This window comes from Hyla sarda, chromosome 3 (assembly GCF_029499605.1).
Source record: "Hyla sarda isolate aHylSar1 chromosome 3, aHylSar1.hap1, whole genome shotgun sequence".
Lineage (NCBI taxonomy): Eukaryota > Metazoa > Chordata > Amphibia > Anura > Hylidae > Hyla > Hyla sarda.
In genome coordinates, this window is record NC_079191.1 from 94,558,149 (window position 1) to 94,566,037 (window position 7,889).

The 7,889-nt window shown below is 36.5% G+C and overlaps 1 long non-coding RNA gene across 1 annotated transcript; it reads right to left on the minus strand.

Moving 5' to 3' along the window:
* Positions 1–1,259: 1,259 nt before the first annotated feature.
* Positions 1,260–7,543, minus strand: LOC130361541 (uncharacterized). Its single transcript, XR_008891048.1, has 3 exons — positions 6,406–7,543; positions 5,229–5,301; positions 1,260–1,341 (listed from the first exon to the last, which is right to left on the minus strand). It is a non-coding gene; the product is annotated as an uncharacterized LOC130361541 (long non-coding RNA).
* Between the last annotated feature and the right edge of the window lie 346 nt (positions 7,544–7,889).

Here is a 7,889-nt window from a genome sequence, read left to right on the forward strand (position 1 = left end):
GTGTTATTTTTTGTTTCTTTATTCATAAATTTTAAGGGTAATATATGTTTTTTTTTGGGGGGGAAAGGGGGCAGGAGCTAAATATTTTATAAATTATTTTTGTTTTTTTGTTTTTTAATCAAAAACTGTTATTTTAGTTGTTATTATTATTCATCAATTTCATCAATATTTCATATATTTTTATTTGGCAAAATATTTCTTGGAATGTCTTTTATCAATTTTGTGCAGAAATTTAGGATAGAGGTTAAAGGGGTAGTCCAGTGGTGAAAAACTTATCCCCTTTCCTAAGGATAGGGGATAAGTTTGAGATCGCGGGGGGTCCGACCGCTGGGGCCCCCTGCGATCTCTCTGTACGGGGCCCCGGCTCTCCGCCGAGATAGCGGGTGTCGACCCCCGCACGAGGCGGCGGCCGACATGCCCCCTCAATACATCTCTATGGCAGAGCCGGAGATTGCCGAACGCAGCGCTTCGGCTCTGCCATAGAGTTGTATTGAGGGGGCGTGTCGGCCGCCGCCTCGTGTGGAGGTCGACACGCCCCCTTCCCGTGGGCTGTCGGGGCTCCGTACAGGAGATCGCAGGGGGCCCCAGCGGTCGGACCCCCCGCGATCTGCAAGTTATCCTCTATCCTTAGGATAGGGGATAAGTTGCTCACCACTGAATCACCACTGGACTACTCCTTTAACCATGTTGCGGTGGGAATTGCTAAACTAAAAATTAATAACAGAAATACAGTTTGCCCCCGAGATTCCAAAGCACAAAATGCACTTCAGATAAACAGCCGAAGCATCGTAGGGGGACCCATTCTAATGGAGACAATGTCCTCCACCCGTTTCCAGAACATTGAGGGGCCACTCAAAGAAATGGGCAGTCGAGCTTGAGCCACAGACGGTTGTCTCCATTCTGTATTTCTGTTTTATAATCAACATAATGTATTTTTCATAGTTTTAAATGGCAATAATCAGTTATAGTATGTGATTTATTACATTAACTTATAGATTTTTCTTTACAGTACAGTTATGTCTTAACTCTGCGGTCAGTGTATTGAAAAAGGGATTACTACAAATAAAAAACAGATGTTAGAAATCGTAAATGTTCCTAATCTCTGTACCTGAGACATGGTTGTGTTATATAAGAAGCTGCCTATAGACGATATACTTATTAAAAACACATATATCTTCATGTATAAGGTAGAGACTATGACATCTTTGCAGGTTTAGATGTTGTATCTAGCCTGATTGTTATCAGTAATTAATATAAATATTAATTACCTGTCTCTTTGTTCCTTTCCTGCAGCTGACGGGGGTATAGGTCCCTTTCACCCTCTCACCGGGCATCAATCACCTATAAAAAGACACAGGTATGATAACATGTCCCTTATACATGCTACAGACGCTAATATATATAACACTCTAGGGCCAGAACTACTTGTCTCAGGGATTATAAAACCATATTAGAAAAAAGAACATAAGAAAAGATGGAACCCATTGAGATATATATGATAGGGATTTTTTTTTCTATTGTAGTGCAGTGTATTATCCCTCCCAGGATGATGTTGACAGAGACTATTGTTAGGTTTTTGGGGGTTTTGTGTTTGCAATGTTTGGGGTATGTGTTTTTTTTTGTTTCTTTATTCATAAATTTTAAGGGTAATATATGTTTTTTTATTTTTGGGGGAAGGGGGCAGGAGCAAAATATTTTATAAATTATTTTATTTTTTTTGTTTTTTAATCAAAAACTGTTATTTTTGTTGTTATTATTATTCATCAACTTCATCAATATTTTATATATTTTTATTTGGCAAAATATTTCTTGGAATGTCTTTTATCAATTTTGTGCAGAAATTTAGGATAGAGGTTAACCATGTTGCGGTGGGAATTGCTAAACTAAAAATTAATAACAGAAATACAGTTTGCCCCCGAGATTCCAAAGCACAGAATGCACTTCAGATCAACAGCCGAAGCATCGTAGGGGGACCCATTTTAATGGAGACAATGTCTTCCACCCGTTTCCAGAACATTGAGGGGCCCCTCAAAGAAATGGGCAGTCGAGCTTGAGCCACAGACGGTTGTCTCCATTCTGTATTTCTGTTTTATAATCAACATAATGTATCTTTCATAGTTTTAAATGGCAATAATCAGTTATAGTATGTGATTTATTACATTAACTTATAGATTTTTCTTTACAGTACAGTTATGTCTTAAATCTGCGGTCAGTCTATTGAAAAAGGGATTACTACAAATAAAAAACAGATATTAGAAATCATAAATGTTCCTAATCTCTGTACCTGAGACACAGTTGTGTTATATAAGAAGCTGCCTATAGACGATATACTTATTAAAAACACATATATCTTCATGTATAAGGTAGGGACTATGACATCTCTGCAGGTCTAGATGTTATATCTAGCCTGATTGTTATCAGTAATTAATATAAATATTAATTACCTGTCTCTTGGTTCCTTTCCTGCAGCTGACAGGGGTATAGGTCACTTTCACCTTCTCACCGGGCATCAATCACCTATAAAAAGACACAGATATGATAACATGTCCCTTATACATGCTACAGACGCTAATATATATAACACTCTATTGCCAGGACTACTTGTCTCAGGGATTATAAAACCACATTAGAAAAAAGAACATAAGAAAAGATGGAACCCATTGAGATATAGATGATAGTGATTTTTATTTCTATTGCAGTGCAGTGTATTATCCCTCCCAGGATGATGTTGACAGAGACTATTGTTAGGTTTTTGGGGGTTTTGTGTTTGTAATGTTTGGGGTATGTGTTATTTTTTGTTTCTTTATTCATAAATTTTAAGGGTAATATATGTTTTTTTATTTTTGGGGAAGGGGGCAGGAGGAAAATATTTTATAAATTATTATTGTTTATTTGTTTTTTAATCAAAAACTGTTATTTTTGTTGTTATTATTATTCATCAACTTCATCAATATTTTATATATTTTTATTTGGCAAAATATTTCTTGGAATGTCTTTTATCAATTTTGTGCAGAAATTTAGGATAGAGGTTAACCATGTTGCGGTGGGAATTGCTAAACTAAAAATTAATAACAGAAATACAGTTTGCCCCCGAGATTCCAAAGCACAAAATGCACTTTAGATCAACAGCCGAAGCATCGTAGGGGGACCCATTCTAATGGAGACAATGTCCTCCACCCGTTTCCAGAACATTGAGGGGCCACTCAAAGAAAGGGGCAGTTGAGCTTGAGCCACAGACGGTTGTCTCCATTCTGTATTTCTGTTTTATAATCAACATAATGTATTTTTCATAGTTTTAAATGGCAATAATCAGTTATAGTATGTGATTTATTACATTAACTTATAGATTTTTCTTTACAGTACAGTTATGTCTTAACTCTGCGGTCAGTGTATTGAAAAAGGGATTACTACAAATAAAAAACAGATATTAGAAATCGTAAATGTTCCCAATCTCTGTACCTGAGACATGGTTGTGTTATATAAGACGCTGCCTATAGACGATATACTTATTAAAAACACATATATCTTCATGTATAAGGTAGAGACTATGACATCTTTGCAAGTTTAGATGTTGTATCTAGCCTGATTGTTATCAGTAATTAATATAAATATTAATTACCTGTCTCTTTGTTCCTTTCCTGCAGCTGACGGGGGTATAGGTCCCTTTCACCCTCTCACCTGGCATCAATCACCTATAAAAAGACACAGGTATGATAACATGTCCCTTATACATGCTACAGACGCTAATATATATAACACTCTAGGGCCAGAACTACTTGTCTCAGGGATTATAAAACCGCATTAGAAAAAAGAACAAAAGAAAAGATGGAACCCATTGAGATATAGATGATAGGGATTTTTATTTCTATTGTAGAGCAGTGTATTATAACTCCCAGGATGATGTTGACAGACACTATTGTTAGGTTTTTGGGGGTTTTGTGTTTGTAATGTTTGGAGTATGTGTTATTTTTTGTTTCTTTATTCATAAATTTTAAGGGTAATATATGTTTTTTTTGGGGGGGGAAAGGGGGCAGGAGCAAAATATTTTATAAATTTTTTTTGTTTTTTTGTTTTTTAATCAAAAACTGTTATTTTAGTTGTTATTATTATTCATCAATTTCATCAATATTTCATATATTTTTATTTGGCAAAATATTTCTTGGAATGTCTTTTATCAATTTTGTGCAGAAATTTAGGATAGAGGTTAAAGGGGTAGTCCAGTGGTGAAAAACTTATCCCCTTTCCTAAGGATAGGGGATAAGTTTGAGATCGCGGGGGGTCCGACCGCTGGGGCCCCCTGCGATCTCTCTGTACGGGGCCCCGGCTCTCCGCCGAGATAGCGGGTGTCGACCCCCGCACGAGGCGGCGGCCGACATGCCCCCTCAATACATCTCTATGGCAGAGCCGGAGATTGCCGAACGCAGCGCTTCGGCTCTGCCATAGAGTTGTATTGAGGGGGCGTGTCGGCCGCCGCCTCGTGCGGAGGTCGACACGCCCCCTTCCCGTGGGCTGTCGGGGCTCCGTACAGGAGATCGCAGGGGGCCCCAGCGGTCGGACCCCCCGCGATCTGCAAGTTATCCTCTATCCTTAGGATAGGGGATAAGTTGCTCACCACTGAATCACCACTGGACTACTCCTTTAACCATGTTGCGGTGGGAATTGCTAAACTAAAAATTAATAACAGAAATACAGTTTGCCCCCGAGATTCCAAAGCACAAAATGCACTTCAGATAAACAGCCGAAGCATCGTAGGGGGACCCATTCTAATGGAGACAATGTCCTCCACCCGTTTCCAGAACATTGAGGGGCCACTCAAAGAAATGGGCAGTCGAGCTTGAGCCACAGACGGTTGTCTCCATTCTGTATTTCTGTTTTATAATCAACATAATGTATTTTTCATAGTTTTAAATGGCAATAATCAGTTATAGTATGTGATTTATTACATTAACTTATAGATTTTTCTTTACAGTACAGTTATGTCTTAACTCTGCGGTCAGTGTATTGAAAAAGGGATTACTACAAATAAAAAACAGATGTTAGAAATCGTAAATGTTCCTAATCTCTGTACCTGAGACATGGTTGTGTTATATAAGAAGCTGCCTATAGACGATATACTTATTAAAAACACATATATCTTCATGTATAAGGTAGAGACTATGACATCTTTGCAGGTTTAGATGTTGTATCTAGCCTGATTGTTATCAGTAATTAATATAAATATTAATTACCTGTCTCTTTGTTCCTTTCCTGCAGCTGACGGGGGTATAGGTCCCTTTCACCCTCTCACCGGGCATCAATCACCTATAAAAAGACACAGGTATGATAACATGTCCCTTATACATGCTACAGACGCTAATATATATAACACTCTAGGGCCAGAACTACTTGTCTCAGGGATTATAAAACCATATTAGAAAAAAGAACATAAGAAAAGATGGAACCCATTGAGATATAGATGATAGGGATTTTTTTTTCTATTGTAGTGCAGTGTATTATCCCTCCCAGGATGATGTTGACAGAGACTATTGTTAGGTTTTTGGGGGTTTTGTGTTTGCAATGTTTGGGGTATGTGTTCTTTTTTGTTTCTTTATTCATAAATTTTAAGGGTAATATATGTTTTTTTTATTTTTGGGGGAAGGGGGCAGGAGCAAAATATTTTATAAATTATTTTATTTTTTTTGTTTTTTAATCAAAAACTGTTATTTTTGTTGTTATTATTATTCATCAACTTCATCAATATTTTATATATTTTTATTTGGCAAAATATTTCTTGGAATGTCTTTTATCAATTTTGTGCAGAAATTTAGGATAGAGGTTAACCATGTTGCGGTGGGAATTGCTAAACTAAAAATTAATAACAGAAATACAGTTTGCCCCCGAGATTCCAAAGCACAGAATGCACTTCAGATCAACAGCCGAAGCATCGTAGGGGGACCCATTTTAATGGAGACAATGTCTTCCACCCGTTTCCAGAACATTGAGGGGCCCCTCAAAGAAATGGGCAGTCGAGCTTGAGCCACAGACGGTTGTCTCCATTCTGTATTTCTGTTTTATAATCAACATAATGTAACTTTCATAGTTTTAAATGGCAATAATCAGTTATAGTATGTGATTTATTACATTAACTTATAGATTTTTCTTTACAGTACAGTTATGTCTTAAATCTGCGGTCAGTCTATTGAAAAAGGGATTACTACAAATAAAAAACAGATATTAGAAATCATAAATGTTCCTAATCTCTGTACCTGAGACACAGTTGTGTTATATAAGAAGCTGCCTATAGACGATATACTTATTAAAAACACATATATCTTCATGTATAAGGTAGAGACTATGACATCTTTGCAGGTTTAGATGTTGTATCTAGCCTGATTGTTATCAGTAATTAATATAAATATTAATTACCTGTCTCTTTGTTCCTTTCCTGCAGCTGACGGGGGTATAGGTCCCTTTCAACCTCTCACCGGGCATCAATCACCTATAAAAAGACACAGGTATGATAACATGTCCCTTATACATGCTACAGACGCTAATATATATAACACTCTAGGGCCAGAACTACTTGTCTCAGGGATTATAAAACCGCATTAGAAAAAAGAACAAAAGAAAAGATGGAACCCATTGAGATATAGATGATAGGGATTTTTATTTCTATTGTAGTGCAGTGTATTATCCCTCCCAGGATGATGTTGACAGACACTATTGTTAGGTTTTTGGGGGTTTTGTGTTTGCAATGTTTGGGGTATGTGTTATTTTTTGTTTCTTTATTCATAAATTTTAAGGGTAATATATGTTTTTTTATTTTTGGGGAAGGGGGCTTGAGGAAATTATTTTATAAATGATTATTGTTTATTTGTTTTTTAATCAAAAACTGTTATTTTTGTTGTTATTATTATTCATCAACTTCATCAATATTTTCTATATTTTTATTTGGCAAAATATTTCTTGGAATGTCTTTTATCAATTTTGTGCAGAAATTTAGGATAGAGGTTAACCATGTTGCGGTGGGAATTGCTAAACTAAAAATTAATAACAGAAATACAGTTTGCCCCCGAGATTCCAAAGCACAGAATGCACTTCAGATCAACAGCCGAAGCATCGTAGGGGGACCCATTCTAATGGAGACAATGTCCTCCACCCGTTTCCAGAACATTGAGGGGCCACTCAAAGAAATGGGCAGTCGAGCTTGAGCCACAGACGGTTGTCTCCATTCTGTATTTCTGTTTTATAATCAACATAATGTATTTTTCATAGTTTTAAATAGCAATAATCAGTTATAGTATGTGATTTATTACATTAACTTATAGATTTTTCTTTACAGTACAGTTATGTCTTAAATCTGCGGTCAGTCTATTGAAAAAGGGATTACTACAAATAAAAAACAGATATTAGAAATCATAAATGTTCCCAATCTCTGTACCTGAGACACAGTTGTGTTATATAAGAAGCTGTCTATAGACAATATACGTATTAAAAACACATATATCTTCATGTATAAGGTAGGGACTATGACATCTCTGCAGGTCTAGATGTTATATCTAGCCTGATTGTTATCAGTAATTAATATAAATATTAATTACCTGTCTCTTGGTACCTTTCCTGCAGCTGAAAGGGGTATAGGTCACTTTCACCTTCTCACCGGGCATCAATCACCTATAAAAAGACACAGATATGATAACATGTCCCTTATACATGCTACAGACGCTAATATATATAACACTCTATTGCCAGAACTACTTGTCTCAGGGATTATAAAACCGCATTAGAAAAAGAACATAAGAAAAGATGGAACCCATTGAGATATAGATGATAGGGATTTTTATTTCTATTGCAGTGCAGTGTATTATCCCTCCCAGGATGATGTTGACAGAGACTATTGTTAGGTTTTT